Here is a 7,619-nt window from a genome sequence, read left to right on the forward strand (position 1 = left end):
CGAGCTGACCTGCTAGATGGACACCCGTTGCTGGAGGTAACAACAACACAATTTAAAATGGCGTGATTACTGTGGGAAATTAATGAAAAAGAAGTTGAAACGACATAGGTCGTGTACAACGTAACTCCCTGTATCAGCTTTGAGCTCAGCTAAACAGGCCCCAAAAAGTCAATTTGTGAGGAAATTCAATCAAACCATGGATCAATCCAAGAAGAAGAGGAACTAGAAAAAGAAGAATCAGAATAAATAATGTTTAAAGCTACTGTACGTGCTACATGAACTACAATAAAAACAAACATCGCTAACACCTTCCGGATGACTGCTTACAGTCGTGTGTGAAAGTGATGTCTACGCATGTCCACGCACATTTGACAAGATGATGGCGGAAAAAACTGAATAAAATAACATTTTAGTGGAGGTGGATGATTTAAGTTTGTCTTTAATGTCATGTCATTTGAAAGTAAGATGCTTCAACCACATGTTCAACATGCTTTTGTTACATGCACAATAGTGTTCATTGATTTTATAAATGTAACACACTAGATTTTTTTTTATATACATACAGGTGAAATAATAAAACAATATATGCAGTGCCATCATGTCAAAAGCATTACCGTTCTAGCTCCCTTTGTTATTTTTTTGGGTTTGTTTCTGTGGTAGACAGCTGACATGGCTCTTTGAATGTTTAAACAGGATGTCAACTCAAGAATTTTCTTTAAAAAAATATGTTGTATGTTCCCCCACTAGTCTAAACACGGACTTCTAATTAATATTGTGTTTGTGTAATATGAATAAAGCAGTAAAATCCAGCCATTATAATCCATCTCAGGGGGCAGCCATTTTGTCACTTGCTGTTGACTGAAAATAACAAAGTTACCCAGAGCTTGACTGGCACGACAAATCAAGGCTCACCTGTTTCCTGAGTTTGGTCATGTGATGTTTGCATGCTGAACTATGAATGGTCTTTACCTGAGCCCTGAGCAACTGATGTCATTTTCAGTCGACAGCAAGTGGCAAAATGGCCGCCCCCTGAAATGGATAAAAATGAGTGGATTTTGACGCTTATTTCATAATCCACAAACGCAATATTAAAACTCATTTAAACCCAAAAACGTGTAAATGCGTTTTTTAATACTTTGTCCTTCACTCCCAAAAACTTATTTATACAGTATGTTTAAAAAAAAAAGTTGTTTAAGCTAGAGAATACAGAAGGCTTTGATGCATCTTCTGACATAAAGAAGTCTTAAAGCAATAGTAGTTATTACAAAAAATGGCCAGCAGGCATCAGCAGAGTATACGAGATCAACCAGGGCCATGCTGCAACAAGCTCTTTTTTCCCAGTGTTTTTGACAGGAATGTGAATAATGATGAAACTTAACTACATTCTAATGATAAATGCTATAAAACAGAAACAGATACAAATGTACTTTTTTTTTACCTGGTGAAAGAAGAGACTCTAATCTTTCTTTTGGTATGTTTCATGTTTTGATAGCAATAGAACACAATACTCAGTGGGACTTGCAAAAACAGTCAAAATCCAGTAAAACGTGAGCGAAGGTGGTTGCTTCAGTGAAAATGGCTGGGAGAGAACGAGTTAATCAGAATATTGTGTTTACAAAGGTGGTGTCGCTTTGTTTAACAATTCAGCATTGGCTGAAGTCTGCATTTTAGTATCGGGTAGTTTAGTTATATTTGGTCATTGATAATGCAAAAATGCAATCAAAAGTACTTCTGTTCTTGAAAAACAAGTTAAAGTGTTGATTCGTTTAGTCCTAAAAGTCACAAAAACATTTTTTTTAACTGAAAGAGTTCAAGTTTAGCCTGCAGTGTCAAGAAGCTGCAAACTTTACACATCAACAATAACCCCAGCCCTCCACTACAAAAAACAAAAGTCAAAATGACATTGCCAGCTACAGTTGACAGACAGATAGGAGGGACACAGTTGAAATAAAGGAAATGAAAGCTTTCAAGTAAATGGGGCGGGGACTGTTAAGGCAAATACAAAGGAGTGGGATTTCTTGTGCGAGGGATATCCCGGCCAAAGTTTTTCTATACATCAAAGGGCGGCCGCGAATAAAAGCAGAAGTGAACAAACTGCCTCCTTTGTGGCGTCAGGCAGCCAAATTCATGCGCACAAAGCCGTTGGATGTCCAACACGGCAAAGAAGACACCATTCAGACGACATGCTTTGCTCTCCGGTGGTTTGCTGCCTGCTTTTGTCTGCCCTGACCAGGACAGAGAATATCGCCGGATCAAAATCCTTTCAGGCCTTTTTACACACTGTTAAATGACTCCTGTTACACCCCCTCCTCCTTACACAGCGCTATTCTTTCTTTTCTTAAACAAAATAAACTTGATGCAAGCAGATAACGCTGCCCCCGGGCCTTATGCCCCAAAATGAGTCTCAAGTTCCTTCCATCTTTTTAAGCTAAGAGCCCTGTCAAATGGGCGGTCAGACAGGCAGAACGCAGTTCACTGTCGCTTCAGGCTGTTAAGCGTGTTGCGCACACTTCCAACAAGTGTCACCTGCATCGCTAACACGCGGGTGAAATAAATCACCAGAAAACATAAACACGGGTCACACAAGGCACCCGACACACCCCGATCCAGATAACAGCTTAAATTTCTGCATTACTGTGGGTATAACGTGAGTCATCAATTATTTATACAGCCTCATAAACACATACAACATTTTTAGGACTGGCTGCAGTTTCACAACAGTTTTTTTTTCTTGAGGGAAGCAGACAGTGTTCACACTTTCAGAAGAACCTGTTGCACGCTCGGTGCACACAAGATGTTTAATGAACAAGACACATCGCCCTTGCCGAAAGCTAAAAGAAAAAAGAAGAACAAGAAGAACTAATGCACATTTATTCGTTACGCCGGTCCTAACTAGGCTATCGGTCAAACACAATAACACAAACACTCACTATAACATTAAAGTCAACTTCTGACTGAACTGACTGAAGACGCGATGAGCAAAGAAATTCTGAGTGAATCTCATCACTCTTCAACTGAGGTCATCTGCCTTTCATCTAGTCTGACAAGCTTTTACATTTCTACGTAAAGTACTGAGAGGACACCCGTGTCCACAGAACATGAAAGGTTGAACACGATCTTTTACACGATTTCCATCCATCCATCCATCCATCCATCCATCCCAGTCTCAAGCCCTTTGCAGACTCCAACAGATTTTCATCCAAAATAGTCCTGTATTTGGCGCCATCTATATTCATATCAACTCTAATCATCGTCCATAGTATTCCTGTTGAAAAAAAACAAAACAGCCCCAGACTAGAGATAGAGCAATATGTTCTTTTCAGGGCCGATACCAATTATTAGCAGTCAAAGAGGCAGATAACCGATATTTGGATACCATATTCATTTTCAGTGAAAAGTGGAGGGTTTGGGTAATATTGGCGCCAAAATTTCTTCAAATACAAATGCCAATCTTGAACTTGTTGTAATGTCTTAAAGCATGTTTATTGAACATTTTTCCAGACTTTTCAAAATGTAGATTTTTAAAAAAATTAGTATTATTTTTTTATCTTAGACAATAGACATCTGTTTAAAATTCTAGCAAAATGTTCAGGGAGCTCCCAAAGTTATCAGTACGTCTTTAAAAGTTTAAATGGAAAACTTAAACAAGTAAATACCATAGCTCTCGATAGTTCTTAGTAAATATTTTTTTCCCAAAATTTCTCTGTGTAGTTTGTCACTTTTTTTACTCGCAACTGCCACCTCTGGCCCAAAGCGCAACTGCAGCATCTGTGTCAGACTTGGTAATGGTTCACGTGCGAGTACGTACACGGTCTTAAAACGACAGCCACAGTTGACAAAGGAAGGCATGACTTTATAATATGAGGTAAGAAAAACTCCGCCCCTCCCCAAAGAAACTGTGGTGTGCGTGGGTCCGCACACTCACTCACACATTACCTTTTTAACCCCTGGGCGTTATTTGTCCATTTTCTGGCTTTTTTCTGTTTTTCATCAAAGAAAAAGCATTTGAAAAAAATACACTAGGGACCTGACATTTTACCAGGATTGTTTAAAAAAGTAGAAGTTCAAAATGGCGCCATGCTGTAATTTATAATTATTACCAAACAGGAGGGAGAGATTCACACGAAGTTGTTGTAATAATGCCTGATTTTGGCTCATTGACTCCCATTATAAATCACAGTTTTTGATATGCTGTAAACCTGATGTGTTAAATTGCATTTTCCGTGATTACTGATGCAATCGCTTCTTTGACGAGTCATAAACATGAAAATAGAGGAATTTGTGTGTTTAGAGTGTTAACACAAAAATCCACTAGGTGGCGCCAAAGGCTAATAAAGGAATACAAAATGCATGCATAAAAAAATTCTATTGTTATGACTTATGGACTTGTTTGAGCCTCTAACTATGTCATATGAAATATATAAATTATTATTTTATTTTATATATATATACACCATAGTTAGTCTTGCTATTAGCATAATACTGCTATTGTTGTCCATAGGGGGCATTAAAAAAATAAAATAAAATAAAAACTATATATGTATAGATAGGTCTGATGCCACTGAACATTTTGAGCGGTTGAAAGTGAAAAAAAAACTATTCATAAATGACTAAGTTATCTCACTTCAAAGGAAATGCCTGATTTTGGCAAAATTACAAGAGTTTTGTGCTATTCAGAAAAATGCCATTGTGAAAAACTGGGCATGCATAAAAAAATTCTATTGTTATGACTTATGACCTTGTTTGAGCCTCTAACTATGTCATATGAAATATTCAAATTAGTATTTTATTTTATATATATATATATATATATATACAGCATAGTTAGTCTTGCTATTAGCATAATACTGCTATTATTGTCCATAGGGGGCATTAAAAAAATAAAATAAAATAAAAACTATATATGTATAGATAGGTCTGATGCCACTGAACATTTTGAGCGGTTGAAAGTGAAAAAAATTATTCATAAATGACTAAGTTATCTCACCAGATTTTGGCAAAAATTACAAGAATTTAATCAAAATTACAAGAGTTTTGTGCTATTCAGAAAAATGCCATTGTGAAAAACTGGGCATAAAAAATTATATTCTTATGACTTATGGACTTATTCAAGCCTCTAAATATGTCATATGAAATATTCAAATTAGACCTTTATTTTTTCCTTTATACAGCATAGTTAATTTTGCTGTTAGCATAATACTGCTATTATTGTCCATAAAGGGCATTAAAAAAATCTTTTTTTTTTAAAACTATATATGAATAGATAGGTCTGATGCCAGTGAACATTTTGAGCGGTTGAAAGTGAAAAAAATATTCATAAATGACTAAGTTATCACACCAGATTTTGGCAAAAATTACAATAATTTAATCAAACTATAATAACGCCCAGGGGTTAAACGGCACAATGCACCTTTAAAATACCTGAAATCTTAAACGTTCACATTTCTTTGTTTTAATGTCAAACAAAAACAAAAGGTTCACAAAGTCAGCAGCATTAATATGTTATAAAGTTAACTGAAATGTAAATAAATAGTTCTCTGACATTAAAATGGTTTTAGACTGACCTTTTATTGTCGTCAGACTTTATTTTTTTAAAGGCCGATACCGACATTTGTCAAATTGCCCAATATTGATGCCAATCCTGGCCAATTATCAACCTGGCCGATTATCTGTTTATCCCTACCCCAGACAATGATGTTGACGCCACCATGCTAGACAGTGGAAATGGTGTTTTCAGTGTTACTTTTATGCCAAACATCACTTTTTGCATTTCGCACAAAAAGTTCAATTTGGGTCTCATCTGACCAGAGCACCTTTTTCCACATGCTTGTTGTCCCTAGGGCCTAGTTAGTTTGTGGCAAACCTCAAACAGTTATTTCTATGGTTTTCTTTGAGAAATGGGCTTTCTTCTTGCCAGTCTTCTTTCATAGAGGCCGATATGCTAACCCTAACAGGAAGTTCGCTATTTTGAATTTAGTTTAGGAATTGCACACCATTTTTGGCTTTTTATAGAGATCTTATTTTCATGCACACACATAAGGCCTTCCAAAAACATTTCTATGAGGTTTCCCAATGTGCCAGTACCCCAACGTTCAAGTACCCCAACATGGCCAGGGTTGCGAGTGCCCTTCATAAGCTCTCATCGCTCGGTTTGAAAAATTGGTGTCCAAATTATGGCATGGGGGCCATTTGTGACCTATTTCAGTTTCAGAAGCACAAATTATTTACTTCACTTTCCACTGTCTGTTAAGGTCAAATACGTGATCATATAATAATGATTGACTAAGACCAACACTGCTTGAAAATTTGTCATTATTACCAATTACTCTTGCTTTGGTTCTGAATGTGGGGCAGGTGTGAAGCTAGTACGTTGTAGGGCTGCGTACCACCCCAAAATCATGAAAAATCCCAAACGGTTTGCCTTTTCACCTTTAACAGATGTTAATAATAATTAAAAGAAAAAATAAATCATTGCTAAAATAATTAATTAATAATTGCTTGATTGTGTGGTTTTAGTGTGTTTAATAAAATCAGACAATGTCAAAGTGACACTTGCATCCTTCAAGTTTTCTGTATCTGAACTTTAGAGGGATGGCCGGATTTTGGTGGGTTTGCAGTGATTTTATACGCTCTACATTTCAATAAGATTGATCGAACACTGCTCTGTAAAATGTTTAAAGCTTGTGAAATATTTAGTATCTTAATCATGCTTTAAAATTCTCCACAACTTTATCCTGGACCTGGCTGGCGTGTTCCTTAGTCTTCATGATGCTGTTTGCTCCCCAATATTCTTTTAACAGACCTCTGAGACCATCACAGAGCCGATTTTATTTTTACTGAGATTAGATTACATATTCTTAGACTCTATTAATAAAAATCATCAGTCATTTAAAAGGAAACTTATGAAGTCAGTTGGGTGGATTGAGAGAAAAGGAGGTGAATCTTTTTGCACGCCCTACTTTTCACTTATCCAGCCATCCATTTTCTTAACCACTTGTACTCACAAGGGTCGTGGGGGGCGCTGGAGCCTATCCCAGCTGGTTTTGGGCAGTAGGCGGGGTACACCACAGACTGGTTGCCAGCCAATCACAGGGCACACAGAGACAAACAACCATCCACACCTATGGACAATTTGGAGTGTTCAATTAACCTGCTATGCATGTCTTTGGATTGTGGGAGGAGAACTGAGTACCCGGAGAAAACCCACGTAAGGAAGGGGAGAACATGCAAACTCCACCCAGAAAGGCCGAAGCCCGGACTCGATCTCACATCCTCTGCAGTGGGAGGCGGACGTGCTAACCGGTCAGCCACCGTGTCTCCCACTTTTCAGTTATGTGTAAAAAAAAAAAGTTTAAAATATTGTATATATTTCAGTCCACTTCTCGATTGTCACAACTTGGTGTTGATTCTTTGCAAAATAAATAAATACAACTTTATATGTTTGAAGCCTGAAATGGGGCAAAACGTCAAAATATTCAATGTTCATTTTGTATGTATGTAACCCCTGCTATATAAGGTCTGTGCTCTTCAGTCCGTGTATCTCATTACACATGCCTCCGTGGGAGCGTCACTCCAAAGTGGGGGAAGACAAGGTGAGTGGGCCTGATGGCTCACACTTT

This window comes from Vanacampus margaritifer, chromosome 4 (assembly GCF_051991255.1).
Source record: "Vanacampus margaritifer isolate UIUO_Vmar chromosome 4, RoL_Vmar_1.0, whole genome shotgun sequence".
NCBI classification, from domain to species: Eukaryota; Metazoa; Chordata; class Actinopteri; order Syngnathiformes; family Syngnathidae; genus Vanacampus; species Vanacampus margaritifer.